Source organism: Arachis ipaensis, chromosome B1 (assembly GCF_059453495.1).
Source record: "Arachis ipaensis isolate K30076 ecotype BB chromosome B1, ASM5945349v1, whole genome shotgun sequence".
NCBI classification, from domain to species: Eukaryota; Viridiplantae; Streptophyta; class Magnoliopsida; order Fabales; family Fabaceae; genus Arachis; species Arachis ipaensis.
The window spans coordinates 24,241,457-24,268,397 of NC_142436.1; the positions used below are offsets into that span (position 1 = coordinate 24,241,457).

At 40.9% G+C, this 26,941-nt stretch overlaps 2 pseudogenes; both read right to left on the bottom strand.

Annotated features, from left to right (window-relative positions):
* Window positions 1-15,605, bottom strand: part of LOC107617223 (putative glucan 1,3-beta-glucosidase A) — a 74,507-nt pseudogene extending 58,902 nt beyond the window's left edge.
* Window positions 15,606-16,434: 829 nt separating this feature from the next.
* On the bottom strand, window positions 16,435-17,935 carry LOC107617231 (uncharacterized; annotated as a pseudogene).
* Window positions 17,936-26,941: the final 9,006 nt, after the last annotated feature.

Consider the following 26,941-nt stretch of genomic DNA (forward strand, 5'->3'; position numbering starts at 1 on the left):
TGGCCAGCCTCCAAACGTGTCTAAGATAGCCTAAGACTTCTCAAAGATTAAAAGTCTAAGGTCCTATTTATAGAGAACTAATAGCCTAGAGTTTACAGAAATCAGTAATTAATGCAGAAATCTTCTTCCGGGCCCACTTGGTGTGTGCTTGGGCTGAGCATTGAAGCTTCCATGTGTAGAGACTTTTCTTGGAGTTAAACTCCATCTTTTGTGCCAGTTTGGGCGTTTAACTCCAGCTTTTGTGCCAGTTTTGGAGTTAAACGCCAGAATTCTTGAGCTGACTTGGAATGCCAGTTTAGGCCATCAAATCTCAGGTAACGTATGAACTATTATATATTGCTGGAAAGCCCAGGATGTCTACTTTCCAACGCAATTAAAAGCGCGCCAGTTAGGCTTCTGTAGCTCCAGAAAATCCACTTTGAGTGCAGGGAGGTCAGAATCCAACAGCATCTGCAGTCCTTTTTCAGCCTCTGAATAAGATTTTTGCTCAGGTCCCTCAATTTCAGCCAGAAAATACCTGAAATCACAGAAAAACACACAAACTCATAGTAAAGTCCAGAAGAGTGATTTTTATTTAAAAACTAATAAAAATATAATAAAAACTAATTAAAATATACTAAAAACATACTAAAAACAATGCCAAAAAGCGTATAAATTATCCGCTCATCAGACGTCCACTGACCTCCATAGAGTTCCCTAAAGAGGAACCATGGGAATCTGAGGCTCACACTGAGACCATAGAGATCCCATTGAATTTACTTTTGCCATTCATGAGCTCTGATGAGTATTTATCCTCTGAAGAGGATGAAGATGTTACTGAAGAGCAAGTTGCTAAGTACCTTGGAGCAATCATGAAGCTAAATGCCAAGTTGTTTGGTAATGAGACTTGGGAGGATGAACCTCCATTGCTCATCAAAGAACTGGATGACTTGACTAGGTAGAGATTACCTCTGAAGAGACAAGATCCTTGAAAGTTCTCAATACCTGGTACCATAGGCACCATGACCTTTGAGAAGGCTCTGTGTAACCTAGGGTCAAGCATAAACCTCATGCCTCTCTCTGTAACGGAGAAGCTAGGGATCATTAAGGTACAAGCTACAAGAATCTCACTAGAGATGGCAGACAATTCAAAGAAACAAGCTTATGGACTTGTAGAGGATGTCTTGGTAAAGGTTGAAGGCCACTACATCCCTGCTGACTTCATAATCCTAGAGACTGGGAAGTGTATGGATGAATCCATCATCCTTGGCAGACCCTTCCTAGCCACAGCAAAAGCTGTGATTGATGTTGACAGAGGAGAAGTGATCATTCAAGTGAATAAAGACTCCCTTGTGTTTAAAGCTCAAGGATATCCCTCTGTCACCATGGAGAGGAAGCATGAAGAGCTTCTCTCAATACAGAGTCAAACAGAGCCCCCACAGTCAAACTCTAAGTTTGGTGTTGGGAGGCCACAGCCAAACTTTAAGTTTAGTGTTGAACCCCTGCATTCAAACTCTAAGTTTGGTGTTGGGAGGTTCCAACATTGCTCTGAACATCTGTGAGACTCCATGAGAGCCCACTGTCAAGCTATTGACATTAAAAAAGCGCTTGTTGGGAGGCAACCCAATCTTTAATTATCTATGTTAAATTTCTATTTTTTTTGTTATTTTATGTTTTCTGTAGGTTGATGATCATGTAAAGTCACAAAAACAATTGAAAAAGCAAAAACAGAAGAAAAAACAGAATGAAAAATAGAACACCCTGGAGGAGAAACTTACTGGCATTTAAACGCCAGTAAGGGTAGCAGAATGGGCGTTAAACGCCCAGGCTGGCACCATTCTGGGCGTTTAACGCCAGAAATAGACACCAGACTGGCGTTTAACGCCAGGAATGGGCAAGAAGCTGGCGTTAAACGCCAAAAATGGGCAGCAGCCTGGCGTTTAACGCCAGGATTGGTAGCAAGGGGCGCTTTGCACACCACATGGTGCAGGGATGAGAAATGCTTGACACCTCAGGATCTGTGGACCCCACAGGATCCCCTCCTACCTTATCTCTCTCTCTCTCTTCTTCACCCATTTACCATTCACCTCAATACCTCTTCCCCAAAAACCCCTCACCTATCAAATCCCACCATTCTCTTCACCACTCACATCCATCCTTCATAAAACCCCACCTACCTCACCATTCAAATTCAAACCACTTTCCCACCCAAACCCACCCTATATGGCCAAACCATACCCCCCTCTCTACACCTATATAAACCCATCTTCACTCCTTCATTTTCACACAACCTAAACACTACTTCTCCCCCTTGGCCGAAACACAAAGCCCCCTCCATCTCCTATATTTCTTCTTCTTCTACTCTCTTCTTTCTTCTTTTGCTCGAGGACGAGCAACCTTCTAAGTTTGGTGTGGTAAAAGCTAAAGCTTTTTGTTTTTCCATAACCATTAATGGCACCAAAGGCCGGAGAAACCTCTAGAAAGAGGAAAGGAAAGGCAAAAGCTTCCACCTCCGAGTCATGGGAGATGGAAAGATTCCTCTCAAAGGTGCATCAAGACCACTTCTATGAAGTTGTGGCCAAGAAGAAGGTGATCCCCGAGGTCCCTTTTAAGCTCAAAAAGGGCGAATATCCGGAGATCCGACATGAGATCCGAAGAAGAGGTTGGGAAGTTCTCACCAACCCCATTCAACAAGTCGGAATCTTAATGGTTCAAGAGTTCTATGCCAATGCATGGATCACCAAGAACCATGATCAAAGTGTGAACCTAGACCCTAAGAATTGGCTTACAATGGTCCGAGGAAAATACTTAGACTTTAGTCTGGAAAATGTAAGGTTGGCATTCAACTTGCCCATGATGCAAGGAGATACACACCCATACGCTAGAAAGGTCAACTTTGATCAAAGGTTGGACCAAGTCCTCATGGACATCTGTGAAGAGGGCGCTCAATGGAAGAGTGATTCAAGAGGAAAGCTGGTTCAACTAAGAAGGCATGACCTCAAGCCCGTGGCTAGGAGATGGTTGGAGTTCATCCAACGCTCAATCATTCTTACTAGCAACCGATCTGAAGTTACTATAGATCGGGCTATCATGATTCATAGCATCATGATTAGAGAGGAAGTAGAAGTTCATGAGGTTATATCCCAAGAACTCTACAAGGTGGTGGACAAGTCCTCCACTGTGGCAAGGTTAGCCTTCCCTCATCTCATTTGTCACCTCTGCAATTCAGCTAGAATTGACATAGAGGAAAACATCCTCATTGATGAGGACAAACCCATCACAAAGAAAAGGATGGAGCAAGTGAGAGAACCTCACCAAGAGCATGAGGAAACTCCTCATCATGAAATCCCTGATATGCCTCAAGGGATGCATTTTCCTCCACAAAACTATTGGGAGCAAATCAACACCTCCCTAGGAAAATTAAGTTCCAACATGGGACAACTAAGGGTAGAGCACCAAGAGCATTCCAGCCTCCTCCATGAAATTAGAGAAGACCAAAGAACCATTAGAGAGGAGCAACGAAGGCAAGGAAGAGACATTGAGGAGCTCAAGCACTCCATAAGATCTTCAAGAGGAAGAACAAGCCGCCATCACTAAGGTGGACCCGTTCTTTAATTTCCTTGTTCTTTATTTTCTGTTTTTCGAAAATTGTGCTTTATGTTTATTTATGTTTGTGTCTTTATTACATGATCATTAGTGTCTTAGTGTCTATGCCTTGATGCTATGAAAATGAATCCATCACCTTTCTTAAATGAAAAATGTTTTTAATTGAAAAAGAAAAAAAAAAGTGCATGAATTTCAAATTTTAAAACAGTTTAATTATTTTGATGTGGTGGCAATACTATTGTTTTTCTAAATGAATGCTTGAACAGTGCATATTTATGAATTTGATTGTTTATGAATGTTAAAATTGTTGGCTCTTAAAAGAATGATGGGAAAAGGAGAAATGTTATCTGATGATCTGAAAAATCATAAAACTGATTCTTGAAGCAAGAAAAAGCAGTGAAAAGCTTGCAAAAAAAAGGAAAAAAAAAAGAAAAAAGAGAAAAGCAAGCAGAAAAAGCCAATACCCCTTTAAACCAAAAGGCAAGGGTGATAAAAAGGATCCAAGGCTTTGAGCATCAGTGGATAGGAGGGCCCACAGGAATAAAATCCTAGCCTAAGCGGCTAAACCAAGCTGTCCCTAACCATGTGCTTGTGGCGTGAAGGTGTCAAGTGAAAACTTGAGACCGAGCGGTTAAAGTCGAGGTCCAAAGCAAAAAGAAGAGTGTGCTTAAGAACCCTGGACACCTCTAATTGGGGACTCTAGCAAAGCTGAGTCACAATCTGAAAAGGTTCACCCAGTTATGTGTCTGTGGCATTTATGTATCCGGTGGTAATACTGGAAAAACAAAGTGCTTAGGGCCACGGCCAAGACTCATAAAGTAGCTATGTTCAAGAATCAACATACTTAACTAGGAGAATCAATAACACTATCTGGATTCTGAGTTCCTATAGATGCCAATCATTCTGAACTTCAAGGAATAAAGTGAGATGCCAAAACTGTTCAGAAGCAAAAAGCTAAAAGTCCCGCTCATCTAATTAATACTGATCTTCATAGATGTTTTTGGAATTCATTGTATATTCTCCTCTTTTGATCCTATTTTATTTTCAGTTGCTTGGGGACAAGCAACAATTTAAGTTTGGTGTTGTGATGAGCGGATAATTTATACGCTTTTTGACATTGTTTTTAGTATGTTTTTAGTATATTTTAATTAGTTTTTATTGTATTTTTATTAGTTTTTAAATAAAAATCACTCTTCTGGACTTTACTATGAGTTTGTGTGTTTTTCTGTGATTTCAGGTATTTTATGGCTAAAATTGAGGGACCTGAGCAAAAATCTGATTCAGAGGCTGAAAAAGGACTACAGATGCTGTTGGATTCTGACCTCCCTGCACTCAAAGTAGATTTTCTAGAGCTACAGAGACTCAATTAGCGCGCTCTCAATTGCGTTGGAAAGTAGACATCCTGAGCTTTCCAGCAATATATAATAGTTTATACTTTGTTCGAGATTTGATGACCCAAACTGGCGTTCCAAGTCAGCTCAAAAATTCTGGCGTTTAACTCCAAACCTAGCACAAAAGCTGGCGTTTAACTCCAAGAAAAGTCTCTACACATGGAAGCTTCAATGCTCAGCCCAAGCACACACCAAGTGGGTTCGGAAGAAGATTTCTGCATTAATTACTGATTTCTATAAACCCTAGGCTACTAGTTCTCTATAAATAGGACCTTATACTATTGTATTCTCATCTTTGGACGTTTAGTCCCTAGACCTTGGAGGCTGGCCATTCGACCATGCTTACACCACTATCACTTTTGTATTCTCAACAGTGGAGTTTCTACACACCATAGATTAAGGTGTGGAGCTCTGCTGTTCTTCATGAATTAATACAAAGTAATATTGTTTTTCTATTCAACTCAAGTGTATTTCTTCTCCAATATATTCATTCGTTCTTCAACTTGATGAATGTGATGATCCGTGACACTCATCATCATTCTCACCTATGAACATGTGCCTGACAACCACCTCTGTTCTACTAGCAATGGATTGAATGCGTATCTCTTGGGTTTCTAATCTAAGATTGGAACCTTCGTGGTATAGGCTAGAATTATTGGCGGTCATTCCTGAGATCCGGAACGTCTAAACCTTGTCTGTGGTATTCTGAGTAGGATCTGGGAAGGGATGACTATGACAAACTTCAAACTCGCGATTGTGGGGCATGTGACAGATGCAAAAGGATCAATGGATCCTATTCCGACATGATCGAGAACCGACAGATGATTAGCCGTGCGGTGACAGCGCATTTGGAACATTTTTACTGAGAGGATGGGAAGTAGCCATTGACAACGGTGATGCCCAACATAAAGCTTGCCATGGAAAGGAGTATGAATGATTGGAAGAAGGCAATAGGAAAGCAGAGGTTCAGGGGGAACAAAGCATCTTCATACGCTTATCTGAAATTCCAACCGAAGAATTACATAAGTATCTCTATCTTTATTTTATGTTTTATTTATCTTTTAATTATCAATTCTCCATCACCATCTGAATTAGCCTGACTGAGATTTACAAGGTGACCATAGCTTGCTTCAAGCCGACAGTCTCCGTGGGATCGACCCTTACTCACGTAAGGTATTACTTGGACGACCCAGTGCACTTGCTGGTTAGTTGTGCGGAATTGTGACAAAGTGTGATTCACGTTTAAAAGCTCCAAGTCTTTGGCGCCATTATTGATGATCACAATTTCGTGTACCAACATGTCCATATGATACATGGAGGATTCGCAGGAGGTGGAATCTCCAAATCATCCCGCAAAAGATACCTCAAAGAAGTATATCATGTCGAATGAAAGGAGGAAGCACCAGACATCCCTGCAAGACGCATCCGGTATCATCTCAGGACACGAAGATCCCATGGTCATCACCATCATACTAGCAAACGCCAATCTCCACCGCACATTAATAGACCAAGGGAGTTCTGCCGACATCTTATTCAAAACAGCCTTCGACAAACTCGGCTTAGAAGAAAAGGAGCTTAGAGCATACCCGAATAGCCTGTTCGGACTGGGAGACACCCCAGTACAACCACTGGGATACGTGTCACTACATACAACCTTCGAAAAAGGGAACCAATCCAGAAATACTCAAGATAGACTACATTGTGGTCGACGTGAGTTCAGCCTACAATGCCCTAATAGGTCAGACAACACTAAATCAACTTGGTGCAATAGTCTCAACTCCACATCTATGCATGAAATTCCCAACTACAGAGGGGATAGCCACAATAAAAGCAGATCAAAAGATGGCACGCCGCTGTTATAATTAAAGTCTAAACCTCAGAGGCAGAGGAGAAGAGTTCCATACAATTGAGCTTGGTGGAGTCCAGAGACGAGAAGAACTCCGTCCACAGCCCGAAGGTAAAATAGAGAAAGTTCAGATCGGAGACACCTCAGACAAAACGACTAATATTGGCACGATCCTAAAAGGAGATAGAACGGAATTACTAGTACAATTCTTGCGAGATAATGTCGATCTCTTTGCATGGAAAGCTGCAGACATGCCAGGCATAGACCCCAAGCTAATGTGTCACAAATTGGCGGTCTATCTAGGATCTCGGCCGGTACAGCAGAGACGAAGAAAACTTGGGCCAGAGCGATCCCAAGCTATGGAAGAACAGGTACAAGCACTACTGGAGGCAGAATTCATAAGAGAAGTCAAGTACCCACTATGGCTAGCTAACGTCGTCTTGGTGAAAAAATCAAATGGGAAGTGGCGAATGTGCACCGACTACACTGACCTCAACAAAGCCTGCCCAAAAGATCCTTACCCACTCCCAAGTATCGACGCTCTGGTATATGCTTCCTCCGGATATAGATACCTCTCGGTTATGGACGCCTATTCGGGATACAACCAAATCCCCATGTATCCACCAGATCAAGAAAAGACCTCATTTTTTAGGCCAAAAGCAAATTACTGCTACATTGTGATGCCTTTCGGTCTCAAGAATGCGGGAGCTACTTATCAAAGGCTAATGAATAAAGTCTTCTCAGATCACATCGGAAAAATCATGGAAGTCTATGTGGACGACATGTTGATAAAGACACAAAGCGAAGAGACATTATTGTCCGACCTGGCTCAAGTGTTCGACACTATAAGGAGGCACGACATGCGACTCAATTCCACAAAATGCACCTTTGCAGTAGAAGCGGGCAAATTCTTAGGTTACATGCTCACACAAAGAGGAATTGAAGCGAATCCAGACAAATGTCAGGCCATACTCAACATGAAGAGCCCAACTTGTGTCAGAGAGGTACAACAACTCAACAGGAGATTGGCAGCCTTATCCAAATTCTTAGCGGGATCAGCGATAAGATCTCTCCCCTTCTACGCCACTTTAAGGAAAGGAAAAAATTTTGAATGGACAAAGAAATACGAGCAAGCCTTCCGAGATTTCAAAAACTTCCTAAGACAACCACCTATTCTAACTGGACCACGAAAGGAAGAACCACTCACATTGTACCTTGGGGTAGGAAGTCGGGCAGTAGCCTCAGCACTGGTTCGGGAGGACGACAAAGGGCAACAACATGTATACTTCATTAGTAAAGCGCTGCAGGGATCTGAGCTAAACTACCAAAAAAATAGAAAATTTTGCCTACAATCTCATACTGACATCTCGACGACTTCGCCCGTACTTCCAGGCTCACACCATTAAGGTTCGAACCGACCAGCCCATAAAAGGGATATTGCAGAAAACAGATCTAGCAGACAGAATTTTACAATGGACAGTCGAGTTGTCTAAGTTCGACCTCTAATATGAAGCTCGGACAGCCATCAAATCACAGTACTTGACCGACTTCATCGCGGAATTCACAGATACCCTGGAAACTCCCACAGAATGGAATCTCTATGTGGACGGTTCCTCGAATAAGACCGAAAACTGTGCAGATGTGATAATAGAAAGCAACCAAGAAACCCAAGTTGAGCTTTCCCTCAAATTTGGGTTCACGACCTCAAACAACCAGGCGGAATATGAGGAGTTACTAGCTGGTTTGAAGCTGGCTAAGGAGGTTGGAGTTCAAAAACTCAACATCTTCAGCGATTCACAAGTAATCACCCCACAAATAATAGGGAGCTACCAAGCCAAAGACCCCACCATGAAAAAGTATTTGGATAAAACCAAGGAACAGCTCGAACAACTCGGGGAATATAAGATATGTCACATACCCCGCGAACAAAATGCCCGAGCTGACGCACTCTCGAAACTAGCTAGCACCAAATCAGGGGGCAACAATAGAAGCCTCATCCAGGAAATGCTACAGAACCCGTCAATCTCGGAAGAGGAAAAAGTCCTAGCCATAACAAGTCAGGACCAAGGATGGATGACCCCCATAATTAACTACCTCAAAGCAGAAATACTCTCCACAGATGAAAAGGAGGCAAAGAGGTTAAAGCGGGAGGCTCAGTATTACACTATCATAAACAACACCCTATATAAGAGAGGGATCTCAATACCGTTGTTAAAATGTGTGCCGACCTCTAACACAAGGGAAGTTTTAGAGGAAGTACACTGCGGCATTTGTGGTAATCATCTCGGAGCCCAAGCTCTCACCAAAAAGGTATTCTGGGCGGGATTTTACTGGCCAACCCTACAAAAAGAAGCTACAGAATTTGTAAAGACATGTCCCCCATGCCAGAAATATGCCAACTTCCACATTGCCCCGCCAGAAGAACTCATCAGCGTAACTTCACCTTGGCCATTCGCAAAATGGGGACTCGACCTTCTCGGACCCTTTCCTCAGGGATCAGAACAAGTCAAATTCCTCATAGTTGGGATAGACTATTTTACAAAGTGGATCGAGGCAGAGCCCCTAGCCAACGCCACTGCTCAAAAAAGCCAGAAATTCTTATATAGAAATATTGTCACAAGGTTCGGAGTCCCACACTCCATCACCACAGACAATGGCACTCAATTCACAGATGCAGGTTTCAGAAATCTAGCTGCCGACTTGAACATAAAACACCAGTTCACCTCCGTCGAACATCCTCAAGCCAATGGACAGGCCGAAGCTGCCAACAAAGTCATATTGGCTGGACTGAAGCGGAGACTGCAAGAAGCAAAGGGAGCTTGGGCCGAAGAACTCCCACAAGTCCTATGGGCATATCGAACAACACCACGTTCTACCACAAACGAATCACCATTTCGATTAGCGTACAGAATGGAGGCAATGATCCCAGTAGAGATCGAGGAAGGGTCCCCTAGAATGGTCCACTACAATGAATAAGCCAACTCTCAACTTCAAAGAGAAGAGCTCGACTTACTTCCAGAAGTCCAAGAAAGAGCTCGGATCAGGGAAGAAGCACTAAAACGCCGAATGGCTTCAAGATATAATCAAAGGGTAGTGCTAAGAAGTTTTGCTGAGAATGATCTCATCCTAATCCGAAATGATATCGAAACAACTCGACCTGGAGAAAGAAAGCTGGCAGCAAACTGGAAAGGACCCTACCGAGTTACAGAAGTACTTGGAAAGGGCTACTACAGACTGTCCGAACTTGATGGACGAGAGCTTCCCAGATCATGGCACGCATGCAACCTAAGAAGGTACTATAGCTAGAAGATCTCTTCATAGGGTGCACTCTTTTTCCTGAAAAGGTTTTTTATTGAGGCACCAAGTTGAGATCCAGAAATTATTTGACTGAAAGGGATGAAAAACTCCCGCATGTATATATTTGCATTTCCTTTTGAATAAAATATATTTTAGATATTCTACAAATTCTCAAGACGCATTAACATGAAGCATTCATCGCCCGATTATAAAGCAACAGATCGGCAGAAAGTGAAAAACAAATTCACTGCACGATCACGATGGAAGACCAATAAAGATGAAAACGCGATTCATCTAAAGGTCGACCAAACAAAGACAGAAACCACCTTCTACAAATCGGCAAAGATGAACACAGAATAATGTAAGAAGTTATCGAAAGTGATCCGAAAAAGAAGCTGACGAGGTCTTATGGATTGCTAAATAATAACTTAAAGACTGGCCGACGTTAAGAAGTCGGACCAAGTCAATCCAAGTTATCAGCAAATCCCTGGAAAGAGGTCTGGCCAACCCTATAAAAGAGGAATTGCTATAACTTAGAAGAGATCGACCTAACGAAGTCGGTCTCCTACAAACAAGTTATAAAAGTAATCCCTGAAAGAGACCTAACAAAGGTCCAAGAAAGAGGATTACAAAAATAATTTAGAAGAGATCGACCTAACGAAGTCGGTCTCCTACAAACAAGTTATAAAAGTAATCCCTGAAAGAGACCTGACAAAGGTCCAAGAAAGAGGATTACAAAAATAACTTAGAAGAGATCGACCTAACGAAGTCGGTCCCCTACAAACAAGTTATAAAAGTAATCCCTGAAAGAGACCTGACAAAGGTCCAAGAAAGAGGATTACAAAAATAACTAAGAGATCGACCTAACGAAGTCAGTCCCCTACAAACAAGTTATAAAAGTAATCCCTGAAACAGACCTGACAAAGGTCCAAGAAAGAGAATTACAAAAATAACTTAGAAGAGATCGACCTAACGAAGTCGGTCCCCTACAAACAAGTTATAAAAGTAATCCCTGAAAGAGACCTGACAAAGGTCCAAAAAAGAGGATTACAAAAATAACTTGGAAAAGGACGACATAAAGAAGTTGACCTCCTACAAAAAGAGTTATAAAGTAGTCTCTGAAAAAGACCTAACAAAGGTCCAAGATAGAGGACTGCAAAAGTAACTGGAAAGAGGACCAACGCAAAGAAATCAGCTATGGATCGATAGAGATACAAACAAGAAGCAAGAAAACCAAGAAACAAGTTGGAACCACCCCTTCACGACCACAAAGGATCCCGCCCAATTCAAAGAGGCCGAAGGCTCCGACATGTTCAAAAAATGCTAAAACAAACAAGCATGATACGAAATACAATATTATAAAGCTTTGGGGTCAGGATCAAAAGCATAAAAGCTACTTGTTGTTTTTTCAAGATAGAAGTTGCTAAACAAGCAACCAAAAGGAATATCAACAGTCAGCAGAATATTCAAACTACAAATAAAGAGTTTCAAAGCCCACAAGCCGGGCCAACTACACAAATATCCAAAGAGAAATCAGCAAAGATCGGGAGCCTCCCCGGCAGCATCAGTACGGGGAGAAGGAGGCCGAGTCTGAATGGGGACAGCATCCACGGTTCTATCATCTCGGTTCAGAATCTGGCAATCCGGGTCAGACACAACTGGAGGAACTGAAGAGGCTGACACTTTGGCAGAAGACACAGGGGGAGGTTCAATATCATCATCATCCTGGTCATCAGGGACAATCTTACCATCCCTCACAACATTATCCAGGCTGAAAAGAGTAAGATCGGCCTCGGGAGCATTAATCCGAACCTGCTCGCTCAAGCTCTCATAGGCAGCAGTTATGCTGCCAACAAGATGACCTTGGAGCTCGGAGTAATCAGCTCGCGCATTCTCCAACTCCTCCCTCAGGCGCACCACCTCCCGATAAGATGTCACATAATTGTCCTTATGCCTCAATGTCGTGTCCTCGGCCAACCGCACAGAAGCTGCCAGAGCAAGGGAACTCGCCTTTTCGTTCTCCAGATCCTTCTCCAACTCGGCTACCTTTACCTCAAGCTCTTCCTTCAGGCCCTTCATTCGGTCGAACTCCTGTTTAGCCTCCTCCATAAACTCCTTGGTAGCATGGAGAGGAAGATTCTGGGCAGTTCGGTACAGGGCAGCCCCCATATATGCCATTTTAACACTATTTCAGGTCATAAAATCCAGATGGCGAAGGATTAACACATCATCCATGGGGAGGGTACCTTAGGGACCAATTTGCTGATCTACAAATTCGATTGCATTAAAATCAGGGGCGTCAAGGTTAAAGGTCTCAATTGTTTTCTGCTTCTTGTTGGGAGGAGCACCAGAAGCAATGGCAGAAGTCTGTGGAGGATCAGTCAGGCGAACTCGAAGAGTGGGGATCACCTTCCTTGGCCCAGGAGAACTTGGCACGGGCGGCTTCACAGGAACTTGAGAAGATCCCTCTCCGGCCGCCTTGGCTGAGATGTTTTGAGCAGCAACAGCCTTTTTCACCTTCTTGTAGGCCTTCATAGAATCATTATTTTTCGACATCTCTGAAAATACAGAATCAACCATAAATGACGAGTTACAACATAGGAGAAGAAAAGCTCAGAAACAAGTATAAAAACAAGTCAGACAGTACCCAAAGCAGTTCGAACCAAAGATGGATCACTCAAGAATCTTTTTGTATCCAGATGGGGTGGTTTCCCCCACAAATCTTCAAGAACAACTACAAAAGCCCGCTTAACCTCATTAAGCATCTCCCATGTAGAACGTGACACTCTCACATTCTTTTGCCACTCTAGAGGAAAAGCAGGCTCGTCATTCTCATCAAGAAAAAAAGGGGCGGACCCCCTCAATAGCACGGACTCAGAAGAAATAATTCTTAAAATCTTTAAAGGACTCATCATACATGGCAAAAACTTTATGCCCCTGGACCGATCTAAAAGAAACCCAGGAAGCTTTCTTTTTGGAAGAACCTCCGGGCTTGGCCGAGACAAAAAGATAGAGGAAAAGAGTTTCAGAAGGTGTTACGCCTAACTCTTGGCAAAGCAGTTGAAATATTTTGATAAAACCCCAGGAATTTGGATGAAGTTGGGATGGAGCAATATTACATGACCACAACAAGTCGGTCTCGAAAGCAGTAAAAGGAAAAGTAACGTCCAACTGGCTGAAGAATTATTCATAGGCGTAGAAGAAGGGACGTTCCCCCTCGACGAAAGTAGGAAAACAAGCCCTCTCATCAGAGTCAGGAGATACAAGCTCATAATCCTTCTCCCGAGCACTGCTACCACAAATCCTATGACGTTTTCTCAGCTCTACACAAAATTTAGCATCCACGACAGAGACACACATTAAGACAAGGGAGTCCAACCAATCGGACATCCCCTCGGGAACTTTGGAAGACACCTCTACAATGTTATTGCAAGAAGACATGACGCTGACTAATCCTAAAAATAAGAAAAGAAGATTGGATTACTAAAAAACATCTCGGACAAGGGGCAAAACAACTCGACTAAAATGACACAGGCGAACAAGCAGAAAAGGAAAACCCCAAGACTCAAACCAAAGTCTTGGGGCATCTTTTGGAGGCAGAAACAAAGCAAGGTTTCAAGAAATTCCTACAGCCTACGTCCCAGCATTCATCAAACAAAAAAAAGAAAGGTTTCAAATGAAACAAAGGAAGTAAAAACACAAAAGTCATCCAAGCCACTATCTTTCTACAGTATATCAGCAAAAAGCATCACCAACATCATACAGGCCAAGCGGAAATCGTCAAAGATACAAACCTTTTTTTCATAATAAAAAAAATCATCATTCCAAAACCATCATCAGAAGCACAAACAGAAATGACGGCAACATGCAAAAAACCCTAAAAAGCATCGAGCAGCAGGGAAGGCGAAAAAACTCACACAAACGGCGAAGAAATTCCAGAACACGCAACAATCAGGCACGGAAAAAAGCAGAAAAGATCCAAACTTTCTCAAAATCAGACATAAAAGTGACAGAGGAAGAAAAATCTAACCTGAAAAATAGAAGAAAACCTCGAAAGAAAGCTGAAGATCAGAAACGACAGAGCTACCCCGCGAAACGGAAAAATTCGAAGAACGGAAAGAGAAATCCAGAATCACCCTTCTTCCACGAAAGCAGTGGCAGAGCAGGCGTCGCAGGAAAGAACTATGAACTCTAGGCAAGAAACGGAAAGCGAGAGAGTAAAGGGAGAAGTTACGAAGAAGAATGAAGAAGAGAAACCGTTTCTGATGGCAAAATTCAAACCAAAGGAAATGGGGCATTTGAAGTCAATTAATGAGGGCATTAAACCCTCGCACGTTCCTAAAGCGCTGATATAAAAGCGCGCGCTTTTAAAGGAAAACGTTCCACATTCAAAAAGGCTCTACAAAGAAAGGAATCGACAAAATGCTTGAGTTCGGCTTCACTAGAAGGACCGAAGTCAAAGACTCGACCTCGACAAAAAGACCGAGCTCAAGCAGGGGCACTGTTCATACCCTGGGTCGAGCTATCCGACCTGGGATGATTGGAGACAAAGCGACCGACCTCTTCAGGTCAGACTATCCGACCTCTTTACAAAAGCGGTCGGCCAAATCGACAGGAAGGCCCAAGAAGGCCCAAACAAAGGAACACAGCCCAATCCAAAGGTAGCCCAAGCCTACAGAAAGAAGGGCGGTTCCGTTGAAGATAAGCTGACCTCACCCAAAGATAAGATAAGATAGGATAAAATAACTAACTTATCTTATCAGAAAGGTCAGCCCACACTACTATAAATACACTGGAGCACCCAGGTATAACTCATACTCTGATTCTACAATAAACCTGCTTAATACCCGTGCTGACTTAAGCATCGGAGTCTCTTGTAGGTACCCCCACCCTCCGGTGACCAAGGATCAGAAGTGAAGCCAGTCCAACAAGTCGGACATCACAGCTCCGGCCGCCACCAGCCAGCCGGATACGTCATCTCCGACCAGTACAGAAGATCTCATCCGAGATCGGCCTACAGTTTCAGGTAACCCTCGAAACAGTGACCTTTTTAGATAAGATAAGTTAGTTATCTTATCTTATCTTATCTTATCTTTGGGTGAGGTCAGCTTATTTTCAAGGGAACCACCCTTCTCTCTGTAGGCTTGGGCTGCCTTTAGATTTGGGTCATGTTCCTCGATTTTGGGCCCTCTTTGGGCTTTCCTGTCGATTTGTCCAAGCTCTTTGGGAAGAGGTCGGATGGTTTGACCTAAAGAGGTGGTCGCTTTGTCGCTAGTCATCCCGGGTCGGACATCTCGACCCAGGGTATGAACAAGATCTTTGTTGACAATTCCATCAAAGAGCGAAGGTTTCATCCATCCCTCAGCAAGCAACCAGTTTCCTAGATTCATAGCTTTGTATGGCAAATTCTGTGCAACAAGAACAGAATGAGGAGGGTATGAGAGGCATAAAGCCAACAAGAAGGCAAACAAGTATCTATATGCCATTCTAAATTGTTTCGTGAATAAGATTGTAAAGAATCACAGAGTATTTATAGCCATGGTTTGTAAATTAATATCATACAATAAAGCACATTATGTTAGTATTGAAAGAGAAATGTCAATTTGTAATGACTTGACCTAAGTGTGAACGAAATTCAGATATTCATATTATTAATTACTAATTAGGCACCTCTCTCATAGGCACTAATAGAGCCACTGGCCATGGTCAAATGTAGATATAATCATCTAAACGCATAATGAGTGAGAGAGAGTATCAGGAAGAATCAACCCATTTACAAGCCTTTTGCCCAAGTTGTCACGAAACTAAAATGGTTAATGAGAAATCATTAGTCATCTTTCTTTCATTAAAGAAACAACAACTATCTTTGGATAATCTAATACAATTGTTGTGTGTTTGTATCGCTAAGAATTCAGCCTCGACGGTTACAGGGTGGAAGTTTCTCAATGAGCGTAATCTACACGGTCAATAGACTAGTGGGCAGTGCCAGCGGGAAGTGGGCACTACACTTTGGCACTGGAATAACAACCAACTCCATTACTCCAAGTCTCCAAGACAAGTTGACCTAAAAGAACAAAAAATATCAATGCAGTAGTGGCATTGAATTGAACAATTATTAAAGCATGTATTGCACAAATCTGGGCTGAAGATAATTATTAAAGCATCTTTGGCACAAATCTGGGCTGAAGATACTATACTAGCGAGATTTAGGAATCCATCATTTCATCTCTCCTAATTAAAATTTAATAGACTCACAAATCACTAATCAGTACACATAATCTCAGCCTCTCTCAAAGTATTTGCCTTATGATAGTGCTAGGCTATGCATGGCTGCAAAGAAGGACCACACAAACAATCATTTCCGGCAAAGGCACTGGCCGGGAACTGAATCTTTGGAATCTAACCACAAAGATGGTTATAACTGACGTTCAGCTTCTGAAGCCCAACCACACCCTTCGCAATCTTCCCAAACACCGAATTTCTAGACAAATCCAAGTACTTGAGCTTCTCCGCGATCCTCAAACCTCCCATATCGAACTTCAACTTGTTCCCTGAAGCCCAGAACCCTACCAAATAGTCTGTTCTATTCAGCAATCCAATGGCGCTCCCTGAGATATCATTTCCAAAGAGATCAATGTAGTCGTAGAAGTAAGTCTCCGAAGGTTTCCAATCATCCAGCTTCATCCTTATTCCACACTTGGCCAGCTTCAACGAGTAGATAACCGGAGACGAAGTCACCCACTTGGGGATTATTCCCAGGTGCAAATTGTGGTTCGACAAATCCAGAGATTCAATTCCTTTCACGTTCATCTGGGGGAACGGATCTACCAGCAAGTTGTTGGAGAGGTTCAGGTTGAAGATCTTCATCAAGTTCTTGAAGCTCTGAGGCACGCTTCCAGTGAATCGGTTCGAGGAGAGATCGAGTGTGTCGAGAGCCTTCATTTTCCCTAGAAAATCAGGGATTTTCCTGGAAAGCGAGTTCTGTCCCAGTTCCAGGTATCCCAGTATTGGTGCCAGCGTGGCAATCGACGCCGGAATCGTGCCAAAAAATTTGTTCCGAGAAAGTTCTAGAAACCTGAGGTTCTTTAACGAAGTGAAAAAATCGAGAATGTTACCACTGAGCTGGTTGCCTTGCAAACTCAGATATGTGAGGCTCTTGAGGTTTTGAATCCCGTCTGGGATAACACCAGTGAGGAGGTTGTCGCCGAGTTTGAGCTGAGTGAGCTAAGTCAACAGGGATAGTGAACTCAGCAATGTTCCGGTTAAGCGATTGCCTTGGAAGCTGAAGGCGCCAAATTTTCGAGTGGAGTTTCCAAAAGAATTGGGTATGCGACCCGAGATTTGGCTGTTCTCGATGTAGATGTATTGGAGGTTGGGCATATTGAGGAGGAAACCCGGGAAAGGGACCCGATATGTTTCGGAGATTAGTGAAATAGATACCGTCGAGAAATTGGAGCTTTGAGAGGGAGGACGATATGGTACCCGATAAGAAGCTATTGGGTTGCTCGGGTTGACCCCCAAGAGAAATGCTTGTGACCCGTTTGTTTTCAAATAGGCAGTTAAGGCCCGGTCACGTGCAACAATTGGTTCCGCGTATCCATTTGCTGAGCATCCCAGATGGGTCCGATTTGATGCCCGGTTTGAAGCCCAATAGGCCTGCTTCGTCATCCGGGTGGCATTTTACTGCATTGGCCTTGAGGTGTAGCGGTGTGAAGATGGTGCAGAGGATCAAGAGTGTTGTTGTTGCAGTGGGGATGCTCATTTTTATTTTGTGGGTTCTACTCAGTTTTGCAAGCTTATGTTAATATGTTATATAAGAAAAGAAAAGAAAATGTAGTTGCAATTATTGACTATGAATATAAATGCATGATTATCTGGATCTGGGGTTCTGTCTTGGAAGCATTGGTCAGTGGATATCTACCATCTAGCTGGAGGGAGCCTCCAGAATTGACGCATTTATACTTTTCTTTTGTGTAGTGCAAGTGCTGTAATGTGGTTATGGTTCCACTTTCCACACACTACCCCTTGCTTTGCATTGTCCCAGTTTGCAGTACACTGTGGCACGTAGCCTTCTTGAACACTTCAAAATTTTGCCTGCTCTTATCTTAAAATATTGTTTTGAAAATCCTCCTACAAATCTTTTGTTTCAACATCTCTTTCCTCATACACTCAGTTTTACATTAAGAATGGACAATTGACAATTTTCGGGTATATTACCGACATCTAGACTTTGTACATTGCTATATGTTATGTTTTAATAGCTTTGTACATTGCTATATAGCACTTCTAAAAATAAACTTAGTTGTACCCCATGACATTTGCAATCTTTGTGCATGCATTGCTTGAATATTGGAATAATCCAATATCTTCTTTTCGTGATAGCCAAACTAATTATCCCATTTTTTTAATTAATTTTAGAATTTTGTTAGCACTCAGCAGCAATTAAACTAAAATTTTAGTTAAATAACTTCACTTGCGTAATTGTTTGGACGTATGAGTATCAACTCTCAGGTAGCGTTTGTTTGCGAGACAGAGACCAAGAGACAGAGACAGAGAGACAGAGACCAAGAGACAGAGATAGAAATAAGTATTAGTATTGTATTTGATGTGAAAGTGTACAAGACTGATTTATGTCTCAATATCCTATTTGGTTTGAAATAAAAAATAGAGACTAAATATTTAAAATTACTAAAATGCCCTTAATTTTAATAATAAACCCTAACCCCCAAATACAATTTCATTTTCATCAGCATCCAACCCTAACCCATTTTTTCGTCTCCTCTACCCTTTCTCCTCTCCTCTGTCGTGAATGAATTGTGGAGCCTGACCCACCGTCGGTAGCACCTCCAAGGGTCGAAACCACGATGGCGCCTCTTCAGTTCTCCTTGGTTCATCTTCGTGGCCCCAGTTGTCACCCTCGATTTGTGACGCTGTTTCTGTATCCATGCCGGTGAGTGTGCGTCGCCACCGTCTCGGAGTTGTGCGTCCAGTCTCCACTGTTTCTCTGTCAATGGAGCTGGTATGTTCTTTCAATTAACCTTATTTGCTTGTTAATTTTGTGAAGTTCAAGAGGGATTTTTGATTACCCCATTTTCTAATTTGTGAAACGCTCACCTTCTGATTTGTCCTCATGTTGATGAAAATGTTTAAATCCCTCGTTGGATGATTTGAGATTTGCCCTGATTTGCTTCAAATTGCTAATTCGTGCTTCTTCAAATGTTGAAGATTTCTGAAGTTGTTATATCCGAGTTTTTATTTGCCCTCATTTGTAGATTTATGAATTTTGTGTCATATTTTTTAAAGATTTCAGAATGTGTGATTGCTGATTGCTGATTCCATTGTTTGTGTATCATATAATTTTTTTCAGCTTACTTGTGCTTGTTAATTGCTGATTTGTAAATCTGTGATTGCTATTTTTTTAAATTTATTTATGATGATTACTGTATAGAAAATCAAAGAAGATGATTTGAGAACTGTTTATCATAATTATGTTCCTGTTGTCACTCGTTTTTGTTAGCAAAATTAGTACTCACTGGTGTGCTATATTGATTTGGGAATGTATTTTTTTACTACTGTCTAACATATTAGGAGTGTGAAAATTTATTGGAAAAGCTAGAGGCACCAACATTTGATTTTAAATACGACAAAGAATCTCTTCCTTGAAGATATCTTGAATTGGAAAATTTGTTTTGATTAGATTCATTAGTGCATTTTATTTCGACTAGTTGATTCATTCTTGTATTGTGTTACTATTTGTTGTTAACCTGGTAAATTATTTTTGCTTACTGTTAAAGGTATAGCCTGGTTAACAATGGCTTCCACAAGTAGAAGATCTACAAGTGGTTCGTACAGTAGCGGCAACGTAACAGGAGAACATTTTTGTGAGTGTGGTTTAAGAGCACCGTTACAAGTTTCGAATAGCATGGCCAACCCGGGTAGAAAGTATTATGCGTGTCCTGCAAGGCGATGTGGATGGTTTAGATGGGCAGGTCCAAGTATCCAACATTCTGACGTTGGAGATGATCGCTCTTGTCAACTGAATTCTAATTTGAGGAGCGAACGAGTGGAAAAACTTCATACTGATGTTGTGTATCTCAAATTATTAGCATTCATTCAACTTTTTGTTTTTGTAGTCTGTGTTGTCTTGGTCATTTTATTGTTGTGTAAGTTGTAGTATGACCTTTAAACTCAAATAGGCAAATGAGAAATTGTAATAACTAGTTTGAGAACATGTTTCAGTATTTTTTATTGTTAATTATAAAATGAGTACAGGTTCACATCTCCTCTTCTCTTTGTCACTGTAGTCCTTTTTACTTCACTACTGCTCTCACTTTATATTTCCTTTTTGTTATTAAATACCGTATAAGAGGAATCATATTATACACATTATGTTACATTAAAAGAAATAGATATGAAGCTAAGGCAGAATGGTGTGACGATGAGTGGCATTAGAAGTTAGAACACAAGAAGAAAGAAGAAAAAATGGGTCCAAAAGTGCAATGAGAAAAAATAAGGGGTTCTTGCAATGTGGTTGAGAGTGAGAGTGAGTGGCACAGTTTCCACAGAGACACCAACTCAGAACGAGTGTGACATATTGTCTCATGTGCTGCATTTGTTGATGTTTTAAAAGTGGATAAATTTTTATTTAATAAGGTTAACAAGACTCTACCATTCTATGTAAATAAATTATTATTTATCTTATCTTACCACAACTTCTTCTTGAATAACAGAGATGATGACATTCTCATCTTAAACCAATATTTAAAGAGTGAATGAGAAATAAGCTTTTTTCTTCCATAATATGATTTGAAAAGGCTTGTTCTTGGTGTTGTGATCCTGTAATAATTGAGACACATGATATGAATGTTAAATGCATAAGTTGCTGATAGTGGTAAGTGTGAAATAAAGTAGATATAGTTGTGGTTTAAAAAAAATAACAAAAGCAAATACTAGAAGAAGAACTGCATTACTGAGAACCACAAATTATAAGAATGGAACAGTTGATGACCAAAAACTAAGATAATTGTCATTAACATGATCATGACCATAAATATTATACTTAGTAAACAATTCCTACTCAAGCGACGAAAATAAAGGCCATACCACAATGCCGATAAAACTGTACAAAGAACCTACACCTATTTTGAACATAGCAAAATAAAGGCGTTACCAAAATATCTATCCAAATGCATACCAAATATAAGTTTGTATGTTATACCATCTTAAACATAACTATCTCACAAAATCCTAAAACTCTATAGTGAAAAAACTTAATACCCTAAGACAAACTTAATAGCCTAAGCCAAACTTAATACCCTTAACCAACAGTCAACTTCATATAATGGAATGCACAAGGCCAATCATCTGTGAATCTGACAAGCCCCAGAAGTGTGCATACACATTAGGACTCTCAGCAAACTTCAAAATCGCCCTCACCACCTCATCATCACCGAACCCAAGCTGTGTGAGCTTCTCGCCAACCTTCCACCTCTCGTTCACACCGACAATGGCATCAGCTATCAGTTGGGCATTCTTTCTTTGGTTAGCCGAAGATTGCTGAATATGGTTGGCCATCCTCTCCAGTACGTCAAGTTGTTTTCTCTTCCTCCCGTATCGCCTTGTGCTTCCTGCACTCGCATCGGCTTTAGAATGTGATGCTTGTCCTTGCATTGATGGCCCTTCGTTGTTGTCTGGATGTGGACACATCTCAGACTCATCAAATCCAACTGCAGTGTCTTATGTCTCTTCATTAACCTGTTCCTCCGCATCAAAGCCACTAACTGTCGCTACTCCCGTGGCTCTATCCCTCCCAAATATACCCTCCAGCCGATGAAATAGAGAAAATGGCTTGCCAGGACTGTAGAACTTGGTTGGATGTGCCTGTGAAAATATAAACCGAATTTAACAAATTTATTATGAAGTTCCTGATGAAAAACTAGTTACAATAATGAAATTCCGAATAATTTAATAATACATGAGAAGATTATTCAACTTTTAATATCAATATATATATATAATACTAGAAGGGAAAAATATGGATCATAAATTCAGATGGAATAATACATAAAAGAGCATACATTGAAAGAAAGTTTAGTTAATAAACTTTGCCTCTATGAAAAAGACGTGAAATAGATGAATGGATGAGGCTTGTATAGATTATAGGGCATGTTCCATTGTTAGTGAGAAAGCAAGAAGAGAAGGAGACTGTTCTTGCCAACACCAGAGTCACCAATCAATAACACTTAATACGAGTAATCAAATCTGCTATTCCCTACTTTTGAACCTGAACCCGTTTCTCTCTTTTCTTTTTTTACCCTTTCCAAATTCAATTAAAACTCCAATAATAAGAGCATGCAAGTAGACTCATTCAACCATGATTGTTGATGTCACTTTTACATAATAAAGAAAAGGGGTCAAAGTAATTAACTTCTATACCAGAAGAATACTAGCATGATTATTGATCATAGATTGAATTATTAAAGCATTATTCAACTAGACTTGTTCAAGAGGTGCAAAGTGGCTCAGACTCAATAAAAATATGAATCACACTCACCTTTAACCATTTATCAAGGACATCTTTGCTATCAACCTCGACACATTGTTTCTCATGGTTCCAGCCGAATCCACTACATCCAAGCATGTCAGCGGCGTACTGATACTTCTCCTTCAACTGCTTGTGCTTATTCTTGCAGTGCTTCGCGGTCAGTGTACAACTGGGGAAGGCCTCCAGCATCTTCAGAGCCAGTTTTTCGAATGTTCCGAGTTTAAACTGCCCGCAATCAGCCCTCTGAGCGTCTACCACAAACTCCTCCATGAAGCCAACAAAAGCATTAGTCTCTTCATCACTCCACATGTGCTTATTCTCCATTTTTACCTACCAAAATTAAGATAATCAAAACTGTACATAAATTATCTAAATTACAATTAATTTACATAAAACAGGTAATTGCCATTACAAATGAAACAGCGAAAAATAACACAAATAGTAAAAATAATAAAACAATTAGTTACCATTACAAATAATAATAAAACAGCAAACAATATCACAAATAGGTAGTTGCCATTACAAATGAAGATGTGCTATTACAATCTTTCCCGTCTCAACAAGTCATACAAATTAAAATGCAGCTGATAAACTACTATTTTATGGTTTATTTTGTTCTCAATTGAGTGGTTATTTATCAAGCCTTTGCACACTTATTCATACAATTTGCATGATTTTACAATTCCTTCCCAATTTTACTCTATGATTAAAAACATGCTTCTTTGGCCTTAAAATTACTATGTTTAATCCTCTCTTTTATACCATTCGATGTCGTGATCTATGTGTTAAGTGTTATCAGGCTTTATAGGACAAGAATGGCTTAGAGGATGGAGAGGAAGCTTGCAAAAATGGAAGGAGCACAAGAAATAAAGGAGACAAACAGCGAGGAGTGACACGCACGCATGGCTCACGCATGTGCATGAATCGGAGTTTGCACGGCGACGCGTGCGCGTGCCTGAAGCGTATGCATGACAAGAAAAATCGCCAAACGACGTGCACGCATGACTGACGCGCACGCGTGACTGACGCGTACACGTGATATGCGCTATCTACAGAAATCGCAGAAAACGCTGATGGCGATTTTGGGCCATGTTTGGACCCAGTTTTCGGCCCAGACATACAGACTAGAGCCATGGGACAAGCAGAGACTCAACAGACATTCTCATTAGTTTTTAGTTTTAGTTTTGAATCTTAGAGAGAAATTACTACTTCCTCTAGGTTTCCTTTACATTCATAGATTTCTAGTTTTGATGCTTTTGCTTTGGATATTGAGAAGAGTCACTACCTCCGTTGAAGTTGCTATTATTCTAGTTTGTTTTCCTATTCATTTACTCTTTTGATTACTTATTAACCCTGTTTACATAAGGATGTTGCATTTTGGGATTTATTAATGCAAAGAATTATTTTTATCTTTAATTAATTTTTAGTTCCTATTTTATTTAATTTATCATGTCTCCTTCTTATATTTCTGTGAACGTTATATTCATGTCAATGGAGTAGATTCCCAACTTGACTTAGGGGTTGATTAAAAGGAGACCCTTGAGTTGGAATGCTCAAGTGATTAGTTAAATTGGAAGTTATTGGCTAATTCTCTATTTACTAACGCTAATCCTTCCCAAGGGAGAGGATTAGGACTTGTGAATAAGAGCTAGCTCAATCACTTGACTTTCCTTTATTTAGTAAGGGTTAACTAAGTGAAAACAACAACCTCTTGATACTATACTTGGAAAAATCCAACAAGGATAGAACTTCCAATTAATCTTCCCCCGGTCAAAGCTTTTTATTCTGAATACATAAATCTCTTTTAATTTACATTGCTTTAATTTACAATCATTTACTTTTCAATTCTCCTACTCTTAAAAATTTCTCGGAAAATTTCTGACTAATAAAATAGCACTCTTTTGTCAACTCGTTGGAAGACGACCTGGGATTCCTACTCCCAGTATTTTTATTCTAAATTTGTGACAAGCCTTCTAAATTGATAAGCGAATTTTTGCTGGTTAAGAACTGTACTTGCAACATATTTCTTATATTAATTTCTTAATTGGATAATTTCTGCCTCATCAATTTTTGGCGCCGTTGCCGGAGAGTTGCAATTGTGTGCTAAATTATTAGTTGGTGTACATATTTTTAATTTTTGCATATTTTATTTTATTTTATTACCATGAGCTGTATGTTTCTTTCATTGAATGACGCGTTCACTGCCTGATCCGAGCTTAGCCGCATTTGATCCTGAAATTGAAAGAACTATTTCACGTATTAGACAAGCTCGACGGTGGTTAGCCTCTGAGGGTAGTGAAGTGGTTACTACCAATTTACCAGTCTCTTCTGAAGGCGAATCTGAAGCGCCATCTGAGGAAGAAACAAGCTCCTTTTCTACTAATTCGGTTGATCTACATGCAGGTAATATGGCGGAGCCCAGAAGGATTACTCTCCAGGAGGCAGGAGTCCTAGACTTCACACTGCAACCGTATCAAGTGCGTCACCCAAATCTGGCTGCAGATTTTGAACTGAAGACTGCGCTAATCAACTTAATGCCTAAGTTTCATGGCTTATCTGCTCAAGAACCTATCAAGCACCTCAGGGATTTTCAGCCAGCCTGCTTAACTGTTAGGCGTCATGGTGCAGATGAGACTTCTATTCTGCTAACTGCCTTCCCGTTTTCTCTTGAGGGAAAGGCAAGGGAGTGGTACTACACTCAACCTGAAGTAGTTGTTACCAACTGGGATAGCGTACTTGGAGTTATAGCCCAACCTGGTAGCAAGTGGATCTACGGGCAGCATCATTCAAAACCTAAGAGCATCTCAGCCCAGTCACACACCTTGGAGGCTCACGTGTGGGTACAGATTATGTCCCACTATGTCTTTCCGAGCACTCATGAGTCGACCTTCACAGTAGACATGGCTTTCCACATCTGGTGCATCTTGACAGAGCAACCCGTCAACCTATCCCGACACATCTGGGATGCCATGGGACATGTACAGATTGTGGGTAACTTGTCTTTTCCCGCCTTGGTTTCAGATTTAGTCTCTGCAGCAGGTGTGTCATATTGGGCAGGAGACACGAAGGTCATCATCCCTAGAGCAGACCAGTATGTCCCGAACGGGAGGTACATCAGGCCGTCAGTTCCCTCTGCAAGCCGGCTTGCAGGTCCATCTTTAGATACTCCTCTTACTTCTACTCCACCATCATCCACACCACAAGCACTATCCATCCATCAGATGTTCCTTCAGATCATTGAGAGGTTCGACCGGCAAGACCGGCGAATGGAGCAAATGGAGCGCTGTAACAAGCGCAGATACAACTATCTGAAGGACCTCATAGTTGGTACACACCGACCTCCAGAACCAAAGGACACCCCAGACTCCCCTTCATCAAGTAGTACAGAGAACCAAGGCGAACCAGACACTGGAGGTGACGCTTCCAGCCCTCCCTTGCTCCTTACTGATGGCACAGAGGGCCGTGCCAAACCTTAAGTGTGGAGAGGTCAGTTCTTGACTTCCAGAGGTAACTTTTCTCTCTTAACACCAACATTTGACTTTTGCTTTTGTTAGATAGGATAGATTGCATGATAATAGTTATTTGCATGTATGTTTTGCTTGGTTAGAGTAATGAGTTTCTTTTCAAGACCCTTTTCATAGAATTTCACTAATTTAAATTGAAAAATTTGTGTTAAACTTGTTTGAAGACTGTAATTTGGAACATGAATTATAGCTAAGAACACACAACCTGTGAGATTTGAGTTTAATTACATTGGTTACATTATTTAACCATAATATTTTATTCTTGTGTGTTTTCTTCTCTGTGATTGTAATCTATATTTTGTTCCATTCTATATGTCCATTATTTAGTATATTTACATACGTGCATATGATTGAGGCCATCATTTGATTTTAGCTCACTTATCCCAAATAGCCTACCCTTTCAATTGCCTTTCTTTGCCACTTTGAGCCTTTTAATCCCCTTTTGTTCTATATTTTACCACATCACTAGTCTTAAGCGGAAAAATAATTAATTACCCTAAGTGAATCTTTGGTTAGCTTAAGTTAGAGATTGTGTATCATTTAAGTGTGGGGAACTGTGGGAACTTGGGTTGATGAAAGTGTACAGTGTTCTATTGACAAAATATTAGGAGTTTGGGTGCATACTCATAGGAGACCAGAAAAAAATTAAAAATTCATGTGCATTGATATGTTATGTTTGCTTTTATGATTCAACAAAAAAAAACCAAAAATATTCATATAATTAAGTAAATAAATAAATAAGGGAACAAAATTA